Genomic DNA, 20,073 nt, shown 5'->3' with positions numbered 1-20,073 from the left:
AAGTGGGAAGAATGTGTGATTAACATGAATAACAGTTTCAGGAGGCACCCATGAGTTGTTCCAGAAAGAAATATGTAACCGGCACATCTGGTTTATAATGTATATTAATCCCTGACATGTAATTTGAGTAATATATGTAAAGCAAAAAGTCCAACTGCTGATTTAGGAGCCTTATTATTACCCTGTCAGCAGAATTCATGTTCTGTTTGCACAGCGCTCGGGGCCCAGCATCTCATCCAGGGCAGCAGGAAAGAGAAGGCTTTCTGACTGATGCCAGCTGACAGGGGAGGCCCTCCCTGCTGTGGATGGGGCATCGGTCAAGTGCTTCGAGCCCCTAGTAGGGTTGGCAGGAACTCATCTTGCCAAAGAAGACTGTGGAACTAGACCAAGTTCTAGTTTGATCTAGGGGCAGATCCACCCCCACCCCTCAAAGAAGTCTAGAACACTGTGGGCTTTGGGTTTCAAAGTCTGTTCGGGCACTTTCTCGCCATGTGACTTTGCGCAAGTTGCTTCAGGTCTCTCAGCCTCAATTTCCCCATCTATAAATAGGAACCGTAATAGCATCTACCTGATAGACCTGTTGTGTGGGTTAAACAAAAATAAAAAAGCAATAATAACAAACAACTAACTACTGAGCATTTAGTATGGGCCAGTAGTATTCCAAGTGTTTTACATATTTCATTGAATCCCCAGAGCAACCTCTTGAGGTAGATACTTATTATGAGCCCCAATTTACAGTTAAAGAAATTGAGGTACAGAGAAGTGAAGTAACTGAGATGCTTCAACAGACGGCTATATTTTATGGGAAGCATTCAGTAAAGGGTAATTCTCCAGGTGATCCATGTCCAGTGGAACTTTCTGTGATGATGGAGATTTTTTGTGATTCTGTGCTGTCCAGTACAGTAGCCAACCAGCCACAGATGGCTCTTGAGCATTTGAAATGTGGCTAGTTTAAGGATTTACATTTTAATTTAACCTAATTTATAGTCACTTGTGTCTTATGACTACTGTATTGGACATCCACTCTCACCCTTCCTGGAGGGGTTTAGTCCCTTTCTGTTTGTTGGGCTAGACCTTAGGGAGATCAGTGGCCTCTCCGGTAGGGCTCCAGTAATAGGGTCGTATGAGCTGAACAGGGAGGGTGACGGTTCATCCCTTTGTGTGGCCAGTTAGAACACATTCTAGCATTCAAGAACACTGTTCCTTTAACATGAGTGGGGCCTTGCCCTGCCTGGTGTGGCTCAGTGGATTGAGTGTGGGACTGTGAACTGAAAGGTCATTGGTTCTCTTCTCAATCAGGGCACATGCCTGGGTTGCGGGCCATGTCCCCAGTTGGGGGCATGCGAGAGACAAGCAATCTATGTATCTCTCACACATACATATTTCTCTCCTTCTAAAAATAAATAAAAAAAGTTACCAAAACACCCCACAAACATGAGTGGGGCCTTAAGATCCCAAGCTTTTGGCAGTGGGTTCCAGGATCCTAGACACTGTCTCAGTCAATGAAGATTATATGACAGACATGGTCCTTACCATCCTGGAACTGGCAATCTAGTAGGGGAGAAAGATATTAAACAAGTGGCCACTCAATTAATTAAAGTCACACCTGAGTATATGCCAATGTCACAAGTAATAAAATGGCAGTTAGAGAAAGTGCTTTGGAAGCCCTCAACAGAGAGCTATTAATTGTGAATAGGCCTTTAGGAGATGGCTTGGTCAGAAAAGCATCCAGAAAGGGAAACTTACTACTGTGGGCAAATGGAACCTAATCTCACCGAGGAACTCTATGAGGCAATTAAGAATACCCCTCAGAGTTATCCCATTTGAGGGGTGAGGACATTGGGGTCATCGTCAACTCTCCACTGGTCACTGGTTGAAGGATATTTCTGTGGGCATTACAGTGCCAGTATTTTGCCTTGTCCAGTCCATGAGCCAAGTGTGCTCCTGTGGCAAAGTCTTTTGAGTCACAGTTGCAGTTATCAGCCTTGGAGCATGGGACGAGTGCTGAGGAGTATCAACCTTAAACAAATAGACAGCCAGATATATTTCTAGCAAAATGGGTTTATTCGGGAATAACAAAGAACCACATTCTGGGCATGGGGTCTAATGGTGGAACTCAGCAAGACTCAGCGAAACAAAGGAAGAAAATGCTCTTTTATGGACCCTGGAGGAGCTGTTTAATAAGAGTCCATTGGAGGAAATTGAAGTTCAAAGTATAATGACTTTTCATTGGCTGAGTAATGGCAGTTGCCCATCGGCTAAGCTGTTACTGGGTGAGGAGGAATCTTTTCCTCTCTGCTGAGGTAGTAAAGTAGCACTTCCTGTCATAGATGCAAGGTATGTCTCTTCCTTTTGGAGTCAGTAGTGTATGTTGAGTGACACATGCATGAGAGTTCTTTCTTCTAGCCGCCCTACCCCATTTTAAATGATGTTTCTGTTATTTAATTTCATAGGAGATATGGTGGGGCTCTGGCCATTGGCTACAGATGGCTTTTCCTCAGGGGTGTCCAACCCATGGCCTGCGGGGTGCACATGGCCCAGGATGGCTATGAATGTGGCCCAACACAAAATTGTAAGTTTACCTAAAACCTTTTTTTTTTGCCCATCAGTTTTTGTTAGTGTTTGTATATTTAATGTGTGGCCTAAGACTCTTCTTCTTCCATGGTGGTCCAGAGACACCAAAAGGTTGGATGCCCCTGGATGGTATCTTAGGGTTTCCGCATATTATCATTGACTCCGTGGGGAGGGGAGAATGGTCCATATTTAAGTACACCTGCTGCCCCCAGCCTTGGTAGGTAGCAGAGGACAGCATTAGGATTTACATGTTGACTGGCTGACACCTGGAAATCATCTTGAGTAGAGGAAGGGGTGGGGGTGGCACAGAAAGATGAACCTTTTACTTAAAAGATGTTACAGGCATACCAATGAGATACTGTGGATTTGGTTCCAGATCACTTCAATAAAGCGAAGACTGCAATAAAGTGAGTCACATGAATTTTTTTTGTTTCTAGTACATATAAAAGTTATGTTTACACTATACTGTAGTCTATCAAGTATGCAACTGCATTATGTCTAAAAAAAGTACATACCTTAATTTACAAATACTCTATTGCTAAAAAACTCTAGACATCATCTGAGCCTTCAGTGAGTTGTAGTTTTTTTTTTTACTGGTAGAGGATCTTGCCTCATTGTTGATGAAAACACAATTATCTGTGAAGTGCAATAAAGTGAGGTATGCCTGTACTTATCTAAGTGAGACCATTTTAAACTGGAAGAGACTTAGTTACTGTTAATTAGTTATGTATTTTTCTCAATAATAGATAGGGAAGGCACAAGAAAAAGAATTGTAAATTATACCAAATAAAGAACCTATACTTTTTTTGTGCCTATGAGTTGTGGAGGATAGATAGTTTTCAATTCTATCACAGATATAATCTCCATGAAGACAGAGCCTTTACCTGTTTTGATCATTGCTATATTGTAGCTCATAGCGCTATGCTGGGCACAGAAAGAGATGCTGAATAAATATTTGTTAAATGAAGGTATGCTCTGTATTTTCCTACGAGTGATCATTTCCCTTCCCAGACCCAAACCATTTCATTTCAATTAGTTTATTGCAGCTTCACCCAAAGCTGATTGAATAACAGGAGTGCCGTTATTTTCTCTCAAACAGTTAAGTGTTTTAGTAGAGAGTCAGGGTGTGAGGGGCTGCTCTCTGTGCCCCTCACAAGCCCTGCTGGACTCCTAGAGAATGGTGAGGCTGTCAGAACACTGGCCGGTAACTAAAGGGCTACAAGTATCCCTTCAATTTAATGCCCTCTTAATTAGTATAATGGCTGGGTTTTCCCTCACTGCCACTTGACTCATAGCTGTCTCCAAGGCTCATTAAGATCAGGGATGAACAGCGCTCCTCTGACCTCTTATGTCCCCATAATGGAATAGAGCTGGATCCTAGGCCCAGCAATGCCCCTTTCTAGTTGGACAACCTTGGGCGAGTTGTGTTCTTTCTCTGAGCCTCAGATTCTTCATCTGGATGGTGCAGTGGCCTTGAGAATGGCTCTAGGTTTTTTTCTCCGCATGGTACAAACATAAGTGACTCTTCAACACTGCAGGACTCATACCTCTTTACCCACAAGGATACCCTTAATGACGTGGGTCAATGATGTGGGTCTAGAGTCAGCCAAACCTGTGTCCGAATCCTGGATTCAAATTCATCACTTCTTCCTGGCTGTGTGGCTTTAGACACGTCACTTAACAACCATAAGCTGCACTCTTTAAAAAAAAAAAAAATATACACATACGTCCCCAGATACCAGGCATTGTTCTAAGACTGCAGAGTTTGAATCCTGGATCTGCTGCTTGCTAACTGTATGACCTTGGGCAAATCACTTAACCACTCTGATGTTCAGTTTCCTCATCTGTTAAGTGGCAGTAATAATAGCATTTTTTCCAGGGTTGCTATAAAGAGTAAGTGACTAATAAATGTGAAACATTTAGAACTGTTTCAGGAACATGGCAAGTGCCAATAAATATTGGCTGTTCTTATGGGTACTGATCTCATTGAAACTTTACAGCCCACTCTGGGAAGAAGCCTGGCTTTCCCCATTTCTAAACTGACAGCATAGGGTAGTTAAGACTATGTCAAGTGACATAGGCAAAATAACAAAAGCCAGTATTTGTTGAGTACTACAATGAACCAGATATTATGCTTCATGAATCAGAAATCTGGTTGGCAGCAAGCAGCAAAAATTAAAAGTAACAGTGGCACAAATATATGGGGCTTTATCTCACATAAAAAGTCTGAAGGAATCTAGGCTCTTTCTGTCTTTCTGCTGTACCATTCTTATTAAGTCAATATTTGTTCTCAAGATTACAAGATGGCTGCTGTGCCTCTGTGCATCACATCTCTGTTCCAGGCAGAACGCAGGGGTAAGTGCAAAGGCTGACAAATTCCAGTTGAGCCTATGTCTTTAAAAAACTTTTTGGTTAAGTAACTAAACAACTTCCACTTGCATATCATTGGCCAGAACTCTGTGATCTGCTAGGGAGCCTAGGAAATCAAGCCAACTTTCATGGCAAGGGAGACTGTAAACAATTTTGGGGGTAGCCAAAATGCATAGACAAGTAAGTGGCAAGACTTAGAAATACCACGAAGGAAATGAACAAGAGGCCAAACTAGAGAACATCTTTAGGTGGGGTGTTTGGGGAAAGCCTCTTCCAGGAGGATATTTAGGCAGAGAGACCTGAGGCATAAGAAGGAAAAGAGGTGGGGGAAGAACGTTCCTGGATTTGGTGTCACGGTCTCTCTCTCTTTTTCTTTTCCTTTTGAAGACAGACATGGAGGTCATCAAACAACACAAGTGGAACTGTAACTGCTGTTATGGCAGGGCCAAGGTTCAGTGCAAGCTCTGCCCAGCTCTTGGGAATCCCGGCTCTTAGGCACCAGATTCTGGGGGAAGTGATGTGAAAAATACTATCACGGTATCACGTGTAGAAAACGCATGGAGAATTTGGACAATCCCCAGCCTTTGGGGAAGTCTACAGCTGAGGACTGAAACGCAACGGTCCTCGAGTGCTCTTGGAAGACCTCTGTCTGTGCCGTGGAGACTGCAACACTGATTTAGGTGAGGGTTTCCTACAGGAGCAATACTCAAGAGGGAGGAGGGCCCCACGCAGAACAAACTATAAAACATTTCCTGCACCCCAGAAAGGTAAATGTACTTGACTTAACCTTTTTCTTTTCTTAAGTGGGGATGGCACCTACCCCCAAACCCACCCTCAAGGCGGCCTCTCGGCCGAGTGCCCAGACTAGGTAGCGAGGAGCGATCCTCCCCCAGACTATGCATTTGGTTCCTTGAAAGTGAAAAAAACCTGCTGCTCCTTCCTACTAGGTCTCTTCCGCATCCCTCGGGCACCGCCCCCCGCGGATTTGTTTGGGCCCCATCTCTAAGGCCCCACCCACCCCAGCACCACCCCGGCAATCCTCCTTTGGGTTACACCTCCTTCCGGCTCCCCACCCCCGGCCCCAGAGAGGCTACCTTTGGGGCCCCTACTCCCTTCCGGGCTTCCCCTCCATCCCAACCTCGCCGGAGCTTTCCTCCACCTTTGACTCCTCCTCTGGGCACGGCCTCTGCTTAGCCCCACCCACAGCCCCCTCCTTTCACACCCCGACCTGGCCCCACCGCTGTCTTCCATACTTGCCTCGTGGTCCTCTCTTCTTCGGCATCTTCACCCTTTCAGTCCCCGCCCACCTCCGGTTCCATAACGGTGCAAGCGAGTCTCTCTTCCCGCCCTGAGCTCCGCCTCCGCAGGCTCCCACTTCATCCCTCTCCCCGTTGGGCCCCGCCCCGGCCCCTCCTTCCTCCTCTCCCCGCCGAAGCTCTGGACCTTTCCGAAACCAAGCTGAGGGGTTGGTGAGAGAACATGCGCCTGGGAAGCCGGGCTGTGTCAGGGCGGAGCTGCGGACTCCTGGAGTTTGTGTCACCTTGTCCTTCCCTGGAGACAGAGTCGGGGAAGAGGGAGAGCCCGGGGCCAGGGCCGGAGGAGCGGGTGGGGCCAAGTTGAGGGAAGCCGCTCCGGGCTCCCCCACCCCCGCGCGCCTCAGTGGTACCGGCCGAGGGAAGGACTCGCAGCTGCGGGGCTCGCGCCGCTGTCAGTGCGGCTGGGCGCGCGAGCAGCGCGGGCGCTGGGCGGGCTGATCTAAGAAAAGCCGAAGGGGCGGTAGCGACGGCGGGGGCGACTTCCCTCCCTCCCCCCCGGCGTGTGCTCACCTCCCTTCGCCGCGGCCGGGTCCGCCCTCTTCCTCCCTGCCGCCCCCGAGTGCGGCGGCACCGCCTTCTTCTGCGCCGCGCGGCTTCTTCTAGACCTCTTGGCGCGGGTGAGTGGGAGCCGCGGGTGTCTCCTTAGGGCTGTGTGTGTGGGGTGTTCCTTGTTCCTTTTCGGTCACCCACTTCTTAGTGCGGGCTGCTGCCTATTTTTAGAAACTCTTTCTTCGGCCATTCTGGGAGTCCCGCGAGCCAGAGTAACTCCCGGCGCCCTCCCCCCGAACCTACCCCAACCCGGGCCCGTCGCCCAGGGTCGCCGGCCGGGCCCAGCCGAGCTCGCTCCTGGCCGCCTTGGTGTCTCCTGTCTGCTTTCTCCCTACGGGCCGGGCCTCCGTCCGGAGTTGGCGGGGTGGGCCCGCGCCCGCTCGGAAGTTGGAGTCTTTTGTGCTCGCGCCCCGCCCCGCGAGGGGAGGAGTGGGGATTGGAGGCCGCGCGGGGGAGGCCTCGGGCGGGCCCGGCCCTGGCTCTGGTCCTGGCTACAGGCTTCTGTCGGCTTTCCCTCCCGGGCTGGGTCTGCGGGCTCCCGGAGGCGTGCAAAACTGGTCTTGCTTCGCTCCTCACGGGCCTGAGCGCCTCCTTGGCCCCCACTTATGCTGGGCTCGTTGCACACCTTGGGCTTGGAGAGGATCAACAACAGGCCCTCGACCTGGGGCCGTGTTCCGCACCTGATTGAGCCCCCTTTGCAGCCAAGTCTCAGTTTGCCCCTCCGTGAAATGGAGGAAAGAAAGTCGCTTCGAAGGATATTTGTAGATTCAGGGAGGGAAACTAATGTGTGGGAGAAGTGTTTAATACCAACAGGTAAAATTTAATGGACTTGACTGAGGAACTTCGTAAGTCTTATTTAATACCCACGGCGGCCTTCTGGGGTTATCAACGTTTACAGAAGCAGAAATCAAGGCGCAGGGAGGTTAAATAGTTTGCTTCAAATCAGTAGCCACAAAATGTAAAGCCATGGTGATAGTAGTACCTGTTGTTTATTAGTGTGAGTTTCTATAATCTCATTGTGTAGAGGAGATTTGACTTAACCCTTGGGTCCCCCGTTAAAGACATAACTCCGTTCTCCTTGACTCCAGCGTTAATGTCCACTATACTGTGGATGAAATCCCATTGGGGGCTTCTCGAGGTCCAAGGGAAAGGAGGTTACTAGGAATTTTTTTGCTAGTGTTGCCCATTAGAAGTTAATGGGTACAGGAGACTCCAGATCTCAAACACACTGAAGTTCGCTGGGTTTTCGCCTCAAAGAAAGAAGTCTTTATAAACAGTGAGGTCCATCCTTTATGTTGTTTGTGGAATGTTCCTCCACCGGAAACCTTGCAGGGTTTCTGCAGTGTTTAGATGTATAGCTCCTAGTTGGGGGGAGGGGGGACGCGGTGGTGGGAGGATGTAGAAGTGGCTTAAGTCAATTGCTTCAGCTCCCTCCCTGCAAATAGGGTTTTATTTCTACTATTTTCAGATGAGGCCCAGAGGGGTAAAAGTGAACTAAAATTAACTCTGGCAGGTGTTCTAATTTTTCAATGTGTTTGATCCCCCGTGTGGGGAGTATCTAAAATTCAAGCAGGGGAGTTTTCTAGGCCAGGTCTTGAGGAGTCTCCTGATATTTGCATTAGTTCTTTTGAGTTTGGAGGTCTGCTGTACTCACCATTTTACAAGATTCTGGATTTAGGAGTTGTGGTATGTAGAAGTTGGAAGGGGTCTTACAGATCATCCGGTACCATTTTTTAAATCTGCCCTCCTCCACTTACCTTTAAAAAAGATTTTATTTATTTTTAGAAAGAGGGGAAGGGAGGGAAAAAGAGAAACGTGTGTGCCAGAGATAACATCGATAGATTACCTGTTGCACGCCCCCATCTGGGGACCTAGCCCAAACCCCAGGCGTGTGCCCTGACTGGGAATCGAACCAGTCCCTTTGATTTGCAAGTGGGTATTCAGTCCCCTGAGCCACACTAGTATGGGCTCCCTTACCTTTTAACTGAACTTTGGAAAGGGGAAGTAAGTTTAGATCCACAGATTGCCTTAATAACTGAATCAGAACTAGAATTCCCAGTCTTCTTCTCAGTCCAGTAATATTTTTATTTCTACCATACCTTGCCACCTTTTGAAAGGGCACTAAATTACTTATGCAGGCCTTAAGACCAGGAATCCTGAGTAAATCGAAATCACAAGGACATTGCTTAGTTCCCACTGCTGTCCACGTTTCAGGTTTAGCATTAGGAGGAGGCCGGGTTTTTGTGCACAGATATGCTAGTTCTCAGAAGTCAGCAACTTAATTGTACAGTACTTTATAGTCTTTTGTAACCATTATCTGATTTCATCTCTAAACTAGTCCTGTGAGGGAGGGAGTTTTTACACTGTCGTTGAGAAATTGAGATCCACCAAGTTAATAAGTGGCAAGTACAGAACACCTCTTCTGGGCAGAGTATTTGGTGTAAAATAATGAACTAAGCCTCTCATTACGGCTGTCTGAGCCTCAATTTCCTCATCAGTGAATTCTCACAGGATTTTGTAGAGTCTATGAAAAATGGCTGTGAAAGTGCATTGTAGTTTTGAGTAGTGGGAATAGTAGCTAATATTTACTAAGTACTTGCCATGTGCCAGTCATTGGAGTAAGGACTTTATTTGGAGCATCTCATTAAATCCTTAGAGGAACTGTGTGAATTAGGTACTATTATCCCTGTTCGCAGAAGAAGAAACAGGCTTAGAGAGGTTACATGACTTTCTCACTGTCATGTAGTTGGTAAGTGCAGACACTAAGACTTTAAAGTTGGTGTGCTATATTTTGTGAAAATATACATAAGACAAAATTTACTATTTTAACCATTTTAAAATGTACTGTTCTGTGGCATTAGGTACATTCTCATTGTAGTGCAACCATCACCACCATACACCTAGAATCTTTTTTTTTAAATCATGTTTATTCTATTACAGTTGTGTCAGTGTTTCCCCTTTGCCTTCCTCCACCCAGAGAATTTTTTGTCTTCCTCAACTGAACTGGTATCCATTAAACACTAACTCCCTATACCCCTCGCCCCGCAGCCCCTGGCAACCACCATTCTGTTTTCTGTCTTTATGAATTTAATTGCTTTAGGTACCTCATGTAAGTAGAATCGTACCATATTTGTCCTTTTGTGATTGGCAGAGCTGGTGCTCTTAGTGCTTCCCTTAACCTCAGGGTGCAGTGTAAATGTAAAATGATTATTAGTCCGAACCTGCAGTAGGGTGTGGCATGCAGCTCTAGAGCAAGAACCCAGGCCTAGTGGTACATCTGGTTAAGCTTTCTCCATCTTTTCTCCCCACTCTGGATTGAAATTCCTTATTATTGAACCCTTTTTTGAGTTCTTTACTCACCCTTTCTGTATTTTCCAAAGACGCTTCCTACCCTTGAAATAGAACCGAGGATTTTCTGCCCGTGCTTTGTTTGCACCTTCCTTTCTGACTATCCAAGTTTTGGGGACATGGGGCTGCAGTGATCATGAATAGCGTGCTATGACAGCAGCTTGGATCAGAACTACTCAGAGGACGATTAAGTGGATTACCTTTATGAAATGCTCCCTTTTTGTGCTCTCCTTTCTTTCCATAAAGGCACACAAGAGGGATTAGCTTTTGGGTTCCTAGAGAGTGTTTATGGATCCTCATTGTTCGCAGCTGGTTAAGATGGGGTTAAATGCTGTATTTAGCTTCTCAAAATTCCCTCTGTCCATGTCTGTGTATTCGGGGTGGGATGTGGTCAAGGGTATGCTTGTGAAGGTTAGTTGGGATTTTGCCCTGATACCACCAGGGATGGGTGGGAGATACTCTAGAGATGGTTAATAGGGCAGCAAACAGATCTGAGCTTGTTGCGCTTTCCTTAAAAAATCTGATGGCTTGACATTTCCTACGTATTAAAGTCCAAACCACTGAGTATGGTAATGAGGTCAAGAGTGTGCTGAATTGTTTGTTGGATAGAATAGTGCAGTTGAGGGGTTATAAAGTCGTGTAGACCAGCCAGCCACCTGGCCAACATTTGAATTGGTTACCTATTGGGATTCTCTTTCATTAGGCATTGTATTATTGGAAAGTTTTCCATTTACTGAACAATTACTAAGCATGTCACACATGATACTAAGCTTTGGGTATTTGGGTGTATACAGCCTGGTGGGGAAGACAGGCAAGGAAACAGACAGTGTGTGAAGTGACAAAACAGCATGAAAGCGTGGAGGAATGGTAACTAAGTCAGCCTTGGAGGGTCAGGGAAACCTTTCCCAGAGAAGTTGGCTCAGGAAAAGAAGAGATTGGGATTCAACGAGGAGACATAAGAATATTCTAGGCACAAGGAATAGCAAATCTAGAGATGGTGGTGGTAATAGGTGAGACTTTTAGCCCTTTTACTGTATCTACCAGGTACTATTCTAAGCATTCAACATGTGTTTAACTTATTTCTCCCCATACCTTCAGAGATATCTATTATTACTATTCCCATTCTGTAGGTGAAGAAACAGACCTTGGGGTTAAATAAGTTTCTCAAGATTCCTTGGTGAAACATAAAGCATGAAGTGGGTGAATGTGGCAAGAGAGGAGACTGGCAAGATAGGCAGAGTAGAGGCCAAGTCATGAAAGGGCCTTGATGCCTGGGTTGAGGAGTTTGGATTTCAAGGTGGAGGGACTGATCCTCTGCATTTTAGAAAGAGAACTCCAGCTACTTATTTGGGGAGTGTATTTGAGGGCTAGAGCACCATAGGCAAAGAGACCAGTTAGGAGGCTGGTGCAGTAATGGCAGGCAAGAGGTGATGGTGTTTCAGATGGAGTGGGGGGAGGGAGGGAAGGAGGGAGGGTGAGTGTGTATAGGGAGCGGGAGGTATAGGAAGAAAATGGAATTGAGCAGGGAGAATCAAAGATTGTTGGTATGGAGAGTAAGGAAGAAATCAAGGATGACGTCTGGATTTCTACTTGATGCAGTCATATAGACGGGGATGCCATTTATGGAGGTGAGGACGCAGGAGAAGGAGCATGTAAGAAAGGCGGGAGGTTTCTCATACAGGGCCTTCTGATCCTAGTTCTTTGTGGGGAGGATGGGGGAAGCAGGAGTGAAGGAAGAGTATAGCATGGCAGATCTGGCAACTACCCCTAGGTAAACTATGTCTGGATAAACTGGATGATGTAAACACTAGTTCTGGAAGAGAGAAAATATTACATTCTAGACATCCAGGCCCTGCACAGCTCTGAAGACTGCTGATGTTAAGCCAAGGAAACCTTACATTTTCTCCAGACAGTTTCCTTCGGCACTGCTCTCCATATACTAGCACGTTCCCCTCTCAGTGAACTCTGCTTGCTCTCTGCTAGGCACTGGAAAAACAACAATGAACAAAACATAGCTTGAGGAGCTCACATCCAGAAGGGCAGCAGACCTCAGTAGCTTAGATACGGTGGTGGTGGGAGAGAGTGAGGTGGGCAGGTCCGGGTGGGCGGAATGAGAAGGGACCAGGAGGGATTGTTATTAGGGCAGGAGTCAGGAGATCAGCTCTGTGCTCCAGTCTTTTTGTCAGATGGCAAAGGTCCAGGCTTATTCATCTGAATAATGATAGAAAATAATGATGCCATGACTCCAAGTGTCCCTTCTAGCAATAACATTTGATGATTCTAGGTGATAATTTAGACAAAATATCTCTGGGAGTGGTATCTTTCCCTCTCTCTTACTCTCCCCTTCTCTCCTCTATTTCTCTCCCTTATTTTTTTTTTCTGAGGCAGTGGTGGAGGGGTAGGGTTAGCGATTGGAGGATTTTCACATGAGTGTCTATAAAAACCTAGTTTTATTCCATTTTAGATTCATGTATAAAATGTACGGCTGGAGGGGAAACGATGACAGCAGTCATGTTATCCTGCTGTCCTACAGCCGCCCCTGGGTATTTTAAGGAAGGCTTCCGATTTGTGATGGGATGTAAGAGGGGCAGTGAGATAAATTGTGAGCCTACTCATGATCCTGAGGTCGTTTGGTCTGGTCCATGCTACTAATTCAGTGTGTGGGCTTGACAAAGCCCCTTTTCTTCTTTGGCTTGTTTCCTTATAAAATGACCTGGGAGGTGTCTGAAATTCTGTAACAGCCTGCGGTGGGGGGTGGGGGACTGGGGACAGAAGAGGATTGGAGATTTCTCTCTAGTCACTTTAACTCCTCACTTAAGTGAAGAACTAGAATCATGCAGCTTCCAAGTGTCATCGTTAGTTATCTTTTTTGACTGTTTCTGTTGCCCTTCGTTTTGCCTCTGAGTTTTAGTGCCTTTCTGTCACTTCGTAATGGCCTTCATGTGAAGAAATGGCTGTACCTCCTGGGAGGAGGGGAGGAGGAGAGGAAGGATGGGATATTATCCCTAGGTTCTAGCCTATCTCCCCAAAGAGCTATTTAGACTGCCCACTGCCTTATGTTCTCTATGCTGGGGTAGGGGTTGTAGTTGAATACTCAGGTTTTCTGAGGCTCAGGCACACCTATTTGGAGTGCTTCACTGACTAAGGTGCAAATCTGGCCTTCCTCCCAACATGCCCAGTGCAGTTCCACTGGGGGAAATAGCATTAAGTGGGCTTTTGATGCTTGCCAAACTCACATTAATTGTAATTACCTAATACTCTCTGGGGTCTCAGTCTTCCTGTCTGTAAAACAAAGGGGTTGGGCTAGATAAGCTTGAATGATATTTTTACCTCTTAACAGTCTAAATTTCTGGTTTTGTGCAAGTGGCCTAAGAGTTCATCTTTGGAAAGAGAAAAGGCTTTGCTAGAGCATTGAAAATCTCTCAGAGGGTTAAATTCTGGGTTCACAGATACCTTTTAGTATATTAACACATGGATATTGCTTTTGAGAATGGGTAGGTTGCTGAAAAATTGCTTGTAAAATGAATTTATCAAATTATCTGCTGAATTCATTGTAAACTTGGAGCTGCTGTCCCATGGGACAAAATTGGAATCCAAGACTGTAAAAAAATTACATTTACATATGTAACAAACTATTTAAAATCATAGGATATTGCCCTGGCTGGTGTGGCTCAGTGGACTGAGTGCTGGCCTGCTAACCAAAAGGTTGCTGCTTCGATTCCCAGCCAGGGCACATGCCTGGGTTGCGGACCAGGTCCCCAGTTGTGGTCATGTGAGAGGGAATGTTTTGAGGCAATGGATCGATGTATCTCTTACACATTAATGTTCCCCTCTCGCACTCTTTCCCTCCAGTTCTCTCGAAAAGTAAATAAATAAAATTTAAAAAAATCTTATGATAAAGGGATAATTTAAAAAAAAAGTACAAGATTTCCAAACAGTACTAGAACTGGAAAAATGCTAGACCAGAAATTTGCATTTCCTTAGAGTTTTAGCTTTATGAGGTAGATACCTCTACTGAGGTTACCTAACCCTTGAGGTGCCATCTGTAGAGACTGAATACTAGTTCCCTTTGTCATGGTAAGAACTGTTGCTTTATTACAAGTAAGTATCTCTTTTAAAAGGCCAGGTTTAGAAACTTAATGTCATTGGCTAGGTTTTCTTCATTCCAGAGGCTTTTATCAGGTATTTAGCTGTCTCCTGTTTATTTGATTTAGTAAGGATTTCACTAAGCCTAGGTAAAGGTACTGTTTGCATGGTGTCTGTTGATCTGTTTGTCTAGTTTCCTTTGTAATTCTTTGTGCTAGTGAGAAAGCAAGCTCAGCAGTAGATTTAAAAGAATAATTTTCATAACTCATTTTTTCTCTAGGTCTGGGTTTTCTTTCTGGAAGGTATGATTATGCTGCACTGAGAAGTCATATGTTGTTCCCTGCTTATATAGACCATGTTAAAGCTTTGGGACTTTGTTCTTGCAGATAGCTATAAGCTGGCACTGAGGAACGGTGCTGTCAATATAATAATGATAGCTGTGCCTGAATCAGTTGAACACAGACTATCTTTTGTTCAGACCTTAAGTACTCACCCTAAATTGATTTTCACATCAATTAAAATCAATTCTAGCTGAAATTAGGGTTTTAGGTAGAGTTACCATGCTAAGTAGGTTGCCTAGCTGTTGTAACATGATTATGCTTGGAAATCAAACTGCTTTCCATTCCCAAGCTCAACTATTCATACCAGGCATTTGGAGTACCTACTGTGTGTTCTCTTTATGGAGAATATAAAAAGTAAGCAAGATGTGATTCCTGCCCAGAAACTGTTTTCAGGCTTTTTTTTTTTTTTTTAAAGATTTTATGTATGTATGTATGTATGTATGTATGTATTTTTATAGAGGGGGAAAGGGAAGGAGAAAGGAAGAGAAATATCGTCGTGTGGTTGCCTCTCATGCGCTCCCCACTGCGGACCTGACCTGCAACCCAGGCATTTGTGCTGACTGGGAATTGAACTGGTGACTCTTTGGTTCACAGACTGGCACTCAGTCCACTGAGCCATGCCAGCTGGGGCTCTAGTTCCTTTAAGTATAAAGTTAGATTGTTTATTTGAACTTTTTTGAGATAGGCCTGTAATGCTATGCATTTCCTTCTTAGGATTGCTTTCCCAGTGTTCCACAGATTTTGGATTGTTATGTTCTCATTTTCATTTGTTTCAAGGCGTCTTCTGAATGCTTCCTTGATCTCATTGTTGACCTCATTGTTTAATAACATGTTACTTAGCTTCCATGTCTTTGTGTGTTTTACAGTGTTCTTCTTGTGATTGATTTCTGGTTTTATAGCACTGTGTTCAGAGATGATGCTTGATATGATTTCAGTCTTCTTAAAAATATTGAGACTTACTTTGTGTCCTAACATGTGCTCTATCCTAGAAAACGTTCCATGTGCACTTGAAAAGTATGTATATTCTGCTGCTTTGGGGTGAACTACTGTGAAGATATCAATTAACTCCATTTGATCTAGCATGTCATTTAATGCCACTGTCTTTGTTGTTGATTTTCTGCCTGTAAGATCTATCCATTGAAGTCAGTGGAGTGTTAAAATCCCTGACTATGACTGTATTTCTGTTGATTTCTCCTTTTATGTCTATCAAGGTATGCTTTACACATTTAGGTGCTCATATGTTGGGTGTGTAAATGTTTACTAGAGTTATAGCCTCTTGTTGGATGGTTCCATTTATCATTATGTAGTGTCCTCCTTTGTCTCTTACTATAGCCTTCGTTTTATAGTCTATGTTGTTGGCTATAACTGCTGCCTTTTTTTCTTTTCTATTTGCATGAAATATCTTTTTCCAACCCTTTACTTTTAGTCTGTATGTATCTTTTGATCTGAGATGGGTTTCCTGGAGGCAACATGTATATGGGTCTTTTCTTATCCATTCAGCTACCCTATGTCTTTTGGTCAGAACATTTAAGCCATTTACTTTTAAGGTGATTATTGATAGATGCCTATGTAGTGCCATTTTATTGTTAGACTGTTTTCTTCCCCCCCACCCCCCCGCCATTCCTTTGTTCTTAAAACAAGCCCTTTAACATTTGTTGCAGTACTGGTTTGGTGTTAATAAAACTCCTTTAGCTTTTTCTTGTCTGGGAAGCTCCGTATTTCTCCTTCAATTTTAAATGATAGCTATGCTGGGTAAAGTAGCCTTGGTTGTAGGTCCTTGATTTTCATCACCTTAAATATTTAATGCCACTCCCTTATGGTCTGAAATGTTTCTGTTGAGTAGTCAGATGTCAGTCTAATTCGTGCTCCCCTGTAGGTGACTACCTGCTTTTCTCTTGCACCTTTTCTCCTTGTCTTCAAGCTGTGTCATTTTAATTATGATGTGTCTTTGGTGTAGGCTTCTTTGGGTCCAGCTTGTTTTGACTGTCTGAGCTTCCTGGACTTGAGTGACTTTTCCCTCACAAGATTAGGGAAGTTTTCAGTCATTATTTCTTCAGATAGGTTCTTGATCCGTTGCTCTCTGTCTTCGCCTTCTGGTACTCCCATGATGCGGATGTTGTTATGCTTCATGTTATCCAAAATGTTTCTTAAGCTCCCCTCTTTTTTAAAATTCTTTTTTCTTTTTGCTTCTCTGAGTGTTTTTTTCTGTCTGGTTTTCAAAAACACTGATTCTATCCTCTGCTTCATCTAGTCTCCTGTATTCCTCCCAGTGTATTATTTATCTCAGATATTGGATTCTTTATTTTTGACTGGTCCTTTTTTATGGTTTCTGTGTCTTTTTTCATGCTGTTGAGTATCCTTATAATCATTATTCTAAACTATCTCTCTGATAAATTGCGTGCCTCCAGTTCATCTAGTCCTCCTGGAGAATTCTCATACTTTTAGTTGGGGTCTGCCTGTTTCTTTGTCTTCCCATTTTGGCTACTTTGTATTTTCCACCTTAGATGTTCAAGTAATCAGCCGCTAAAACCAATCAGTTGTTAATATCATCAATCTGTGATCTGCAGCTGGGCTTAAGCACCACAGGGCAGGGCTATTGCTTTCCCTTAGGCTGATGTACATGTAGGGGAGTGCTTTGCCTGAGAAAGATGGCTTCTGCAGTGTGGGAAATGACTCGGCATAGGGATCCTGGTAGCTGTTCCTTCAGGTCTCCCCCCAGAGACACCAGCCTCCGACTCTCCTCACATGTCTCTAGTCCACTCTTCCTCCCTCTTCCAGAGCCCAGGGTAAGTGGCTGCAATTTGTACGTTGGCCTTTAAGAGGCTCCTGAATATCCAACTGTCTTTCCATGGCAGACAGAAACCCTGCTGCTTTTCATAGCTGGATGTTATCTGGGTGCCTTTCCTGCTCTGGTGCTGTAGGCTGGGCAGCACAGCTTGTGGTTTAGACTCCACACTTATCAGGGGGAACTCCCCCAACTGCTGCAGTATCCCTCCAGGACTTAAGCTGCCTCCTGTGGGAGCCCAGCTAGCCCTCTTGCGCTTCCTCAGCACTGCCTACCGGTCATATTGTGGTGAAGTGGTTTCTTCTGTCTGTGCTTGGTTATAAAGTATCTCTCCAGCTAGTGTTCAGTTGGTTATTCTGGATGATTTCTCTACAATTGAGTTGTAATTTCAGATTGGTCCTGGGATGAGGTTAGTGTAGCTTCCACTTGATCTTCCATCATCATGGATCATGTCCCAGATGATGTAATTTATTTGTGAAGAATTGATGAGACATTTGTCAGAGGCGTTAGGTAAATTTCTGAGTTTTCCATTGAGGGAAGGATCTCTGGGTTGCAGTGATGGTGAAGAGTGTTTCTGAACCAGCCTCTAGGACTGTAAGAAAGAATGATGGCAGCGTTGGAGCAAGAGGCCGTAGGCAAACTGTTTAGGAAGAATAGTGAGTAGGTGTTCTACAACCTCATGCTCAAGTCATAGGGTAGGTGTATGTTCAGCTTTAATAGTTATTCCCAAATAGTTTTCAAAGGCATACCAGGTCATGCTGTCATCAGTTGCATATAAGAGAATTCCTGTTGCTCCATTTCCTTGTCAACATTTAGCATTGTCTTTTTCATTTTAAGCTATCTGGTTCGTGTGTAGTTATAGAAGTGATTTTAAGAATCGTAACATGAATTCTCAGGTAGCAGTGCCATAAAAGGGTAAAGTGATTGGAAAGTTCAGAGGTAGGAGAGATTGCATCATTTGTTGGGATGTGGTGGCCAGGGAATAGTTATGGAGGAATATTTGAGCTGGGCCTTGTAGGATAAGCATAGTGTCTATATATTAGCCAGGACCATCCCAATTTCTAATATTCTGCCCAGACTTGTGCTTATAAGTTACGAAACAACAGCCCTGGCTGGTTTGGCTCAATGGACTGAGTGCTGCTGGCCTGCAAGCCAAAGAATCGCTGGTTCGATTCCCAGTTAGGGCATATGGCTGGGTTGTGGGTCAGGTCCCCAGTGAGGGGCGCGTGAGAGGCAACCACACATTGATGTGTCTCTCCTTCTCTTTCTTCTTCCCTTCCCCTCTCTCTCTCTAAAAATAAATTAAAATCTTTGAAAGAAAAAAAGGAAACAACAATATTTCTTTGAACTGTATCTTCCAGATTACCAGAAGCAACACCCTGGTATCTTTTCTCAGTTGCTTTGCTTCTCTCTTTCCTCTCCTTTTTTCCAGAAAGTCATATTCACAGAGATTTAGACAGCAGAGATGGTGAGGGTACATTCTGTGCAATGGGAATAACTTGAGCAGAGACATAGTTGAGTGACTAGATGTCATATCCCTGCTTATGAGCAGAGGGGGAAGATGTGACCCATTCTTTGTGGGTGGTGATACGTTCTCATAGCCTCCTGGAGCAGGTGGAAAAGGTCATACTGTTCCCAAGCCAGTTTGTATTTAAACTGGATGGAATTTGAGAATGAGTTTGCCTATAATTACATCATTTCAAGGAAGAAATTAATCCAGCAAACAGTCATACTTGAAGTGTGTTGAAAGAGTTTGTCTTCTCTTAAAATGGAAGGGGAGGGAGGGGAATGTCAAAACCTAAAGAGCTTCGTCTATCAGAGCTCATCTATTACTTGTATATTTGCTCAAGGGAAAATTGCCATTTCTTTGTCAGCTTTTATCCTGCCGGGTGGACTCTAGCTGGGTGTTTATTTTCTGTAGTTTTACCAAATCACTTTGAAGGCTGGCATGAATATTGATCATGTCTTAGAGCCTTGCTTCTTTGTTCTGTCAGCAAATATTAGAAAATGTACCTTAAATTACCTGGTTGGGGGAAATAAGGTGGCCCTGCCTGCTCCCAGAGAACAGCACTTTCATGTTAAACATTAGGCAGCTCCTGATCTAGTGTCAGGTCCTGAGGTTTTTGCCAGGAGAGACTGGGGGTGTTAGAGCTGCCATTCACCAGAGGGCATCTAGGCCTTCACTGAGGACACTAGTTGAAGTACTTAATTAAAAACCTGACCTGGGTTCTAGTCCTAACTCTGCCTTCCATAGTAATAATAGCTACTGTGAATTTGGTGCCTACTGTGTTAAGATACCCACCATATTTAGTACCTTGTGTTCATACTAATAGAGCTCATATGTACCGAAGGTTACTTTGTATTAAGCCCTCTTTGTGGTGTATGTCTATAGAAATCTTGATAATATGTCAATTTATATATAAATATCATTATAATATTTATATGTAACATTCTGTTACATATAAATATGTATTTTATATTATATTAATATATTTCTATATTACATATAAATTTGTAAATTTTTAATATAAATTTTATCTATAAATTATAAAATTCAAGTTTATTTCTTTTATAAGTATATATATATAAAACTTTTATATATTATATTAACCTTTATATATAGTAAAAGATCATGTTTATTCTCACCCAGGAAATGGGTTCTAATGATCCTTACCATGTAGCTAGGAAACTGAGACATAAGGAG

The 20,073-nt window shown here is 44.1% G+C and overlaps 1 protein-coding gene across 3 annotated transcripts in view; it reads left to right on the top strand.

Moving 5' to 3' along the window:
- The first annotated feature begins 6,640 nt into the window (after positions 1-6,640).
- The window catches only part of RALY (RALY heterogeneous nuclear ribonucleoprotein), an 82,193-nt gene continuing 68,760 nt past the window's right edge, over positions 6,641-20,073 (top strand). For 2 of the 3 annotated variants that reach the window (XM_054573873.1, XM_054573871.1), the window contains exon 1: positions 6,642-6,877. The gene's annotated coding sequence lies outside the window, so the exon portion shown is untranslated. Of the gene's footprint in view, positions 6,878-20,073 lie in introns of all 3 variants that reach the window. The other variant, XM_054573872.1, reaches the window with a different exon arrangement.

The sequence above is a fragment of the Pteronotus mesoamericanus genome, unplaced genomic scaffold (assembly GCF_021234165.1).
Source record: "Pteronotus mesoamericanus isolate MK-2021 breed Mesoamerican mustached bat unplaced genomic scaffold, CSHL_Meso_final contig_25, whole genome shotgun sequence".
Taxonomy (NCBI): Eukaryota; Metazoa; Chordata; class Mammalia; order Chiroptera; family Mormoopidae; genus Pteronotus; species Pteronotus mesoamericanus.
Note: the sequence above shows the minus strand (reverse complement) of the source record. Positions and strands in the feature narration are given on the sequence as shown.